We start from the raw sequence: 10,096 nt of genomic DNA on the forward strand, positions 1-10,096 counted from the left end.
GAGGGAACAGCCATTTTGCCCATCACCATTAATGGTCTTCTTCTGGGGGTGCCAAAGAAGTGTATAACCATGTGAATAAGAGCACCTTAATGCACAAAGATGCCTAATTCCGTTTTGACACCAACCCAACAGAGCCTGTTCAATACAGAGGAACAAAAGATCAAGAGTAGGTCATTCAGTCTGTCAAGACTGCTCAGCCATCTAAATAGATCATGGCTGATTATCTGCCAGTGTGCCAGGTTTCTACACTATCCCCACATCCCTTACTGTCAGGATCTATACAGATTTACCTGGCTCTGGAAGAGACACTAATAAAGGGACTTGTCAAATTGTCTTTATTTATAGGAGTTCCTCAATTAAATACAATAATTCACAAATACTACTGTTCTGGGGCAGAATAACCCCCTCAAAACATATTAAGAAGATGATGGCTTTTGGAGTTTCCTCCTGAGTGACCTTGCTATAATTTGAAGACTTCAACTTGTTCTTATTGTAAAAGGAAAGTGTAGGGCATTACGTTCCAGATGCAATTAAATTTATCAAACTACCAGGCTTGAAGCAAAACACACTTTATTCTTACTCCAATTAAGATACGGACAAAATTTAAAATTAAAAAATAATTTCTGTGGAAGCTTGGCCCCACCCCTTCATGCTGCTTCTATTGTTCCAATTTAAAAAAAATACTCCAAAGCCTTGCAAGCTGTACACTTTATTGGCTTGAAACAGACCACTCTGTCCCTCTGTCTCAACCTCGCTTTGTAAAATATCCAGGACAAAATACACTTCTTAAAATCGTATTGTCGCAGTACACAATAATGCTGTGAAATTCACAATAAGGCTGTAGATTGCAACCAGAGTTGAAAAATGTGGTGCTGGAAAAACACAGCAGGCCAGGCAGCATCCGAGGAGCAGGAGAATTGACGTTTCGAGCATAAGCCCTTCTTCAGGACCCGAAACGGCTTATGCCCAAAACGTCGATTCTCCTGCTCCTCGGATGCTACCTGGCCTGCTGTGTTTTTCCAACACCACATTTTTCAACTCTGGTCTCCAGCATCTGCAGTCCTCACTTTCTCCTGTAGATTGCAACCACCAAAGCTCCATCTCTTCAACCTGCCTCATGCGCCATATTGAAGAGCACCATCTCGCCAGCCATACCGTCCTGCCAGCTGGCTGGTAAGACTTGGAAGACCTTGATAGATGCACCCTTTGAGTTTCGGTCATGTGGCATCCCAATGGCAATCTATCTGACCATGTGATGTCTGGTCATGTTGGAGCTGGCAAGAGTAACACTGAGCATGTGGAGGGAGGAGATATCAAGGGAAAGGAAGAAAGAAGACTGAAAGAGGGGGAAGAGGATAAACCAACAGTTGGGAAAAGCAAGAGCCAAGGATGGGGAAGAGGGGACATTAGGGGCTGTTAGGAAGAGAAATGGACGGAGAGAATAGGGGAAGATAAGGGCAGGAGATGAAAACATGTAAAGTTTCGAGGAACTTCAGTGCTTCCATATCTATAGTACTGACAGAATATTACAACCAATTATTAATAAATACTGGTGTGCCTTGTTCTTGAATTGCCCTGCCTTGTGTTCAATATGATGTCTATTTGGACAACATGAAAATGTAATCCAGCCACAGGAAACATTTTTCACTTGCTGTTCATTCCAAGCATCCATTGCCAAGCTAAGTTAGATCGCAACATCACTACAGTTTGCTAGGTGGGATTTCTCTGCCTTTTGATAAATCCAGTTTCATTAGATTTCTGTCACACTTCCCTTAGCAAATGCTCAACTAGATGTCTGCAAATGTTTGAAAGCCCTGGGGTGAATGACCTGATCTAGAATTAATGTGATGATTGATGTGAACAGTACGTTCAACACTGGAATACAAAGGGGGCTGGGCTGCGCTCCAGGCATGTAAAGCCTTGCTCAGACTCGAGCCAAAATATTTGTTCAGTTCTACTCCTCAGGTCAGACATGTTGACCTTAAAGATGATGTAATTGAGGTGCTTAAAATGTTCAAACAATTTAGTAGAACAAATACAGAGAAATTGTCATACCTGGTGAAAGAATCCAAAACAAAAAGGGCTGAAAATCAGATGTAGGTCACATTGGAGCAACATCAAGAATTGCTTTTTCACCAAATGGTGTCAGAAATTTGAAAATCTCAACCCAACACTGAGGGTTTGAGTTATAAATATAGATTGGAAAGGCTAGGACGTTTTTTCACTGGAGCGTAGGAGGTTACGGGGTGACCTTATTAAGGTTCCTAAAATCATGAGGGACATAGATAAGTAGAATAGCACGGGTGTTTTCCATAGAATCAAAATTAGGGAGTGTATTTTTAAGGTGAGAGGAGAACAATTTAAAAAGAACATGAAGGGGCAACATTTTTACACAGAGTGGTTTGTGAGTGGAATGAACTGCCAGAGGAAGTGGTGGATGCAGGTACAGTTGCAACATTTAAAAATTCGGAAGGATAAAAGAATAGGGATATATGAATAGGAAAGGTACGGAAGTTCATGGACCAAGCTCAGGCAGGTGGGACAAGTTTAGCTTGGGAACATCATTGACATAGGGATCTGGATAGGTATATAAATCGGAACAGTCTAGAGGGATATGGGCCAAATGCTGGCAAATGGGACTAGATTAATTTAGGATATCTGATCAGCATTGATGGGTTGGACTGAAGGGTCTCTTTCCATGCTGTACAGCTCTCGGACTCTATGACTCTGAAAAACTGGGAAGCTTTCAAAATCAAGATGGATAGAGCTTTGTTAAGGAGGGACTGAAGAGATATGGATCAAAGCAAAGCCAGGAAAATAGTATAGTTCACTTGTGATCTAATTTAATGGTGGAAAGAGCCGGAATAGCTGAATGCTTGCCTTTGTTTATGCTATTCCCATTTTCGTCCAAACCTGCCCCATTTTCTGATCTTCTGTAAAACTATTGAACCTCTTATCTGTTTCTGACACCCTTACCTGAGATCTTTGTCTTCTTTTGACGTATTTAAATATCATTTGCTTTCAACAATTCCAATCGCTCTTGAAAATAATCTTTCAGGCCTTACTGATCACATTAGCTACCAGTTGATAGCAGTTGCACTGAAGAGCTAGAAATTGACATCAGCCCTCCACCTCCATTTTGATTTAGCCCCACTCCCTCTCTCCCTACTGCTCCCTCACCTGTGATGGTTTGCATTGCCCTCAATGGGCATTGCACATCAATTAACCAATCGGAAATACAAGAGATTTACTGGTGGTGGTTAATAGATGAAAATTTCTACAGATAATTTGGTGGTGGGGAAGACCATTCAGTTGCCTGCAGTTGGATTGGTTGTAAAAGTAAGAAAAGAAACAAAAAAATGAAATGGTGTATCACACACCCAAGCATTCACAGATTACCATCGGCTGATTTCCTTCTGTGTTTTTAGTTGACTGAATATTAAAAGAAAATTTAACAAAGTTCCACTGCAATTTGATAAGCAACCTTTACTACTTTCTTAGTCCTAAAGGCTGCGTCTTAGGAATTCTCATATTATCTTATTTCTTTGTGGGTCGTGGAGACATTAAGTATGAGTTGACAACTTTTTAATGATTGCATAATCACATTTTATTATGCGAGTCAATCCTAAGTTGCATTATAGTGATGGTTACAATATTGATAGATAGAGTAGACAGTCAGAGACTTTTTCCCCGGGTACAACAGAGTGTTACAAGGGGACATAAATTTAAGGTGAAGGGTGGAAGGTATAGGGGAGATGCCAGGCTTTAAGTGGCAATTGGATAGGTACATGGATGGGTGCTTAAGCTAGGACAAATGTTCGGCACAACATCGTGGGCCGAAGGGCCTGTTCTGTGCTGTATTGTTCTATGTTCTATGTTCTATTGCCCCATAGAGCACGGGATAATTAAAATAGTCAATTCACCTACGTACAGTAATGGTGTAAGTGTTCAACACAATGTGTACTTTAAAAATACTGTTGGTTATTTACAAAGTGAAACTTCAAACCCACCTGAAATTAGACATGATGTCATACAAAAAAATCAGACAAGAGAAATCAGTATTGAGATGTGACAGACAGACTGAAAACACAAAGCAGATTGATGTATCTTGGGCCACATGTAAGTACACACTTTCAGAGCAAGGAACAACTTCAAGGCAGATGTCTGAGAAATGGAAATGGTGAAGAAACTTTTACATATATTTTTAATCCCCACCTTCAACACCATTTAAAAACAAAAACTGGGTGGTTAGTGGTATTATCGCTGGACTACTAATCCAGAGACCCAGGTAATATTCTCAGGATCTGGGTTCAAATCCTGCCATGGTAGATAGTGGAATGTGAATTCAATAAAAATCTGGAATTAAGAGTCTAATGATGACCATGAATCCATTACCGATTGTCCGCAAAACCCATTTGGAGAAGTAAATCTAGTCTGACCTACATGTGACTCCAGACCCACCAGCAATTTGGTTGATTCTTAATTGCCCTCTGCGCAATTAGGGATGGACAATAAATACTGGTTTAGGCAGGTGACATCCTCATGAATAAACAAAATATAAATTCAAACTCGCAAATTGTCCTTTGTCATGCCAACACTGACACTTGTGTTGAGTACCATCATAAAATGACACAGTTAAGAGTTTGGGGAAGGATAGTGTAATTCAATGAGGCGTAGCAAATCACTTGGATATTCTGAGAAATCCATGCCTGATTACAAAAGTTTATGTTAATAATGCACTTTCCAAGAGTGTAATGGAGACACCTTCATAGAGAAGTAGGTCGTCTTCGTCATCTGTGTGATAAGAAAAACTTCCAGCTACAACATCTAGATTCTCTTCTAACAAAGAGGTGCTGTCTCATGTTCCATTCTGACCTGAACTTCTTGCAGCCCCTTTGTTCTCTATGACATGCTGTTCAAAGTTCCCTTGGAATGCTGGGATACATTGAGGCCATGCATCTTTTACCCTTAATCTGCTGCACTGCAACTCCTCCCTTTAATCCAACTGTCATAGATGCCCTTTGACCTTGGCATATCAAACAGAGGTCTTTCATCGTGTGCCAGGTTTAGATAGAGGATCTGGATCGGCACAGGCTTGCAGGGCTGAAGGGCCTATTACTGTGCTGTAATTTTCTGTGTTCTCTGTCCTTTGTCTGGATGCCACACGGTGAGTTTGGGTAGAGACAGGCTGCTTGCAGAGAAGATAAAGTCAAGAACTGTTACCAGATTTAGACTTAAAATAATTCTGTTCATTACACATTAAAACTAATCATTGTGAGACATGATAATCATAGACACACTGGGCTAGGGCCTTACAGTTACATCAGATAGGAACTAATCTATTACCTCTTATGTATTCATGTCCATATCATTCATTCAAGCCTACTGTATTCTAACTCTTCCTACACTGCGGTATTTATTCTCAGTGATGTGCAGCTCCATGACATCATCACAAGATTGCTCCAGGCCCTGAGGACCTTACACAAAGGAGACACCATAGGGACCACCCATTTCAGTAGAGCCATTAATGGGGCCAGTGGTTTCTAGGAGAGGGTGAACTGAAGGCAGGGAATGACTGGGGGGAGGCTGTTAGGGCTGGACAAATCAAAGGGGCCGAAAAGTAAGGTGGGGGACAAGCTGCTGAAATGAAGCAAAATTGCCTGCTGGTAATTCTGGTCTTCTTTGCTTGGCTCAACAGGTAGTGAGCAGACTCATGGTGTTGTCACATCCGAGTGCGAGCGAGTACATTGTCTTTGGTGTGCATGTATCCTTGCCAGGGTCAATCAGTCTAAACCTCACCAGCATTGAGCCATTGTGCTGAGCTTCCTCAAGATAATCAAAGTAAATGATATGCACTTTACCTCAGTATCATCATTCCTGAGTCTCTGGCGGGAGATTGGTGCTGACCTGGAGGATAGTGTTTGTGCTGAAGGCAGGCCAAACATTGCCAATTTCTAACAGCTTGCATAAAGGAGACCAGTGCCCATCAGCTAGTAATGAAGCACACAGTGGTGGCTGGGGACACAAGGGTGACATGGTCCACATGCAGTGGAGAACCCCCACACAGCAGTCACCAACCCAACACAAGATGAGGGACATGAGTGGGTGTGGGAATGGAGTACAATTCCACGGATAAAATAAACAGATATGCTGTGGCTTCTTTAGACAGCAAGACCACAGCATTACCTTAGTGCAATGTCATATATCTCAGATCATCACTGATTCAAATACCCATGTTTCGGAACCATGGGTAGGAGAAAGGTGCCATCTTGCCATATGTCTGTGACCCACGAGCATTTGGTAGACCCTGGTTAAGTGGAGAAGCCACCAACTGCAGCTGCAGGACACAAGGGACCTCCTGGTCAGGCCATGCAACAGTAATAGGGAACAAGCCTCAACCCCAAAAGGCTGTTAAACATGCATATAGTTACAAATAACATGCAAGCACATCCATGCATTGTGAGGGATGTACTCTCTGGGAAGACCCATAACTAACTGGCAATGTGAATACTCTCAGTTAGATCAGATTAGATTCCCTACAGTGTAGAAACAGGCCCTTCAGCCCAACAAGTCCACACTAACCCTCCAAAGAGTAACCCACCCAGACCCATTCCCCTATATTTCCCCCTGACTAATGCACCTAACCTTATGGGCAATTTAGCATGGCCAATTTACCTGACCTGCACATCTTTGGACTGTGGGAGGAAACCAGAGCACCCAGAGGAAACCCACACAGACACAGGGAGAATGTGCAAACTCAGGCTAGAATCGAACCTGGATCCCTGGCCCTGTGAGGCAGCAGTGCTAACACTGAGCCACCATGCCACCTGTTCTGGGACAGGGCTATGCACCATTGCTGTATAAAAGTGGAGTTCATCATTTCAAGAACCCATGCAGATAATCTGTTGTCAAAGGTGTCATAGTGATGAAATCTCTCTGAGATTAAAATTAGTTAGCCTCAGCATTCCAGATATTTTTTCCCAGAATTGCCTTCAACACCATAAAATGAAGCCAGGCTGAAACTTGCTGTAAAATCCTTCAGTGCCCTTCGATTTGCTTACATTCACAGATGAAGAGTAATCTCCTGGGAGTTAAACAGCCAACGGCACGGTATTTTTCTAGGCTTCATGAGACAGCAGTACACAAACAAAAGGAGTGCTGGTGATGAGTGTGCTGGAATATAACTGTACCGCCAACATGAGATGGTCACCCACCATGTACCAGGCTGACCTCACTCACCTAATCGGAAGCCTACAGTTATTTAATGTTGTGGTTCTGTTCGCCGAGCTGGGAATTTGTGTTGGGGACGTTTCGTCCCCTGTCTCGGTGACATCCTCAGTGCTTGGGAGCCTCCTGTGAAGCGCTTCTGTGATGTTTCCTCCGGCATTTATAGTGGTTTATATCTGCCGCTTCCAGGTTGTCAGTTCCAGCTGTCCGCTGCAGTGGTCGGTATATTGGGTCCAGGTCGATGTGCTTATTGATTGTATTTAATGACTAATGGGTATCTGAGTTCTGAGGTTTTTATGGTTTTCATTGTTTTTATGACCTGCTCATTTTTTTTTGCTATCATCATTTTATAGCTTATTCTGTTGATACTTTTATAAATCCTCTTTTATCTTTCTTGTTTGCAGTTTTTATGGTTTTCATCATTACTTGTACAGTACTTCTTGCTTTATAGATGTTATGTCATGTACATTTTCCCACTAAATTAAAAGATTAATACACATCGTTGCTCACATTGTATAGTAAACTCCCCATTATCTGTTACCCAAGCATGTGAAATTCGCACACAACAGGCAAAAATTTCATAGAAAATTTACCATTTTTATAAGGTTTCTTCAAAACTGTTTATTCAAACCTGGTACACTGTTCAGTGATGATCCTGATGAAATACTACCAGTTTCCAGAACCAAGCAAGTAAATTACACTTCCCTTTTGACATTGAGATTTAAGATTTTCCATCAAAGAGCACCAGTGAATGGCAATCGGTTTCAAAAGACTACTTCTCATGCAACCAGCAGATTCGTGTTACCACACATCCCATTCCTCCTCACATGCCTCTTCCATTACTCTGAAGGGGGATTTGATAGAAACATGTAAAATTATGAAGCAATCAGATAAGATGAAAGTAGGGAGGTTGGTTCCTCTGTGTTGGGGGGGGAGGGGGGGGGGGAATAGTGAAACTGGAACTGGGGGTATAACCTCAAAATAAAAGGGAGCAGATCTGGGACTGAGTTGATGAGGAACATCTTCACCCAAAGGGTTGTGAATCTGTGGAATTCCCTGCCCAGGGAAGCAGTTGAGGCTATCTCATTAAATCTTTTAAGGCAAAGATAGATAGATTTTTGGATAGTAAAGGAATTAAGGGCTACGGTGAGCGGGCAGGTAAGTGGAGCTGAGTCCACGAAAAGATCGGCCATGATCTTATTGAATGGCAGGGCAAGCTTGATGGGCTAAATGGCCTGCTCTGGCTGCCATTGTGTGTGCTGTATGGAGTTTACTGTAATTTCCTTTCTGTGCCTTATTTAAGGCTTTAGTCCGATGCGTGGATTGTGATTTGCAGTCAATGTCAACAAAAGTCTTCTGTGGGTTCCAATGGTGCGTTTAGAGCTGCTTTTGTGGGCTTTCATTACAAGTTTCTAGATATATGTTCGAGTGCTTTGATGCCAGTGAGTACTTATTCAATGCCTAAGGTATCCCACTGATATTTATGAATGTAATCATTCATTCCAAACAGGAACAATTGATAACTGAACTAGTTATAAAGAACAAGGAAAGCAAAATCGATATTGAAAGGTTCACCTGTGCTGGCAATATATGTGCAGAACCAAAACCAAAAGAAGACAGGGTGACTATGCATGAGTTATAACGAGGAATTCTGCAATATCTCAAGGACTATTTTTCACATGAGTATAATGAAATCTACCCTGCAGATGTCGCAATCTCAAGATATGATGTTGCTTTCACTAATGAATTGTAAAAGAGCTAAACACATGTTTTCTTGAAAAATACGTGCCAAATGAAGTGATTAAAAATCTTGCTTACTGTATTTAACTTAGAATTCACAATAACAGCAGCAATTTAACACCTGGTAAGGAAAGCAACGAACATTACATGGCTATTGAGTTTTAATCATGCGATGAATGATAGCTGATATCTGACATAACACCCTGAATTCTCACACACAGCAGACTTAACACATTTTCATCTGCTGAACTAGACTTGGATTTCTGACAAATCCAGTCAGCTCAGCAGGTGACCTATGGATTGTGCAAATGTGTGACATAGAGACCCTGCAGATCAATCCAATATGGTAGGTTAACGCCATCTGACTCACAAAATAAAGCAAAGAGCTGCAGATACTGAACAAAAACAGAAATTGCTGGAGAAACTCAGCAGATTTGGCAGCATCCATGGAGAGAAAGACAGTCAATGTTTCGTGTCCAGTGACCTGCCTTTGGAACTGCCACACATTTGAGATCAGAATACTGTGGGAAGCGCTTTTGCGAAAGGGAGATATTCTATGAATACATGCATCAATTTCTGAAAAATAATTCAGATTTTTTTTTTAAAATGTTGGCAACAAGCTGAAATATAATAGATAAATAAAAACCGCATATTTTTGACCTTGTGAATGCTCAGGTGTGGAATATAAGTGTACCAGAACATGAGACCAAACATTGTACTTTTACGTTGTTCTCACAAGCCTTACTGGATTATTGTGCCATTAACACTAAGGGTGCTGTGTTCAAACATCCACTTCAGGTGGTCCATATGTGTTAACCTTAGCTCAGTTGATTCCTACCTCAGAACCACAAAGATCATGGTCCGATCTAGAGCAGAAACATGCAATTGAAGTTGACATTGTCAGAGATGCAGTCTTTAATCTCAGCCATTAAACTAGGGTCAGTCTCCCCTCTTTGAGGATTGTAAAAGGTCCCCAAGCGATATGCAGGAGTAGTAAAGTTGGATTTGGCATTCATAGAATCAAGAATAATGTGGTACGAGAAAAGCACAGATGGTCAGGCAGCATCCGAGGAGCAGGAAAATCGACGTTTCGGGCAAAAGCCCTTCATCAGAAGTGAAGGCAGGGAGG

This window comes from Chiloscyllium plagiosum, chromosome 34 (genome assembly GCF_004010195.1).
Source record: "Chiloscyllium plagiosum isolate BGI_BamShark_2017 chromosome 34, ASM401019v2, whole genome shotgun sequence".
Classification (NCBI taxonomy): domain Eukaryota; kingdom Metazoa; phylum Chordata; class Chondrichthyes; order Orectolobiformes; family Hemiscylliidae; genus Chiloscyllium; species Chiloscyllium plagiosum.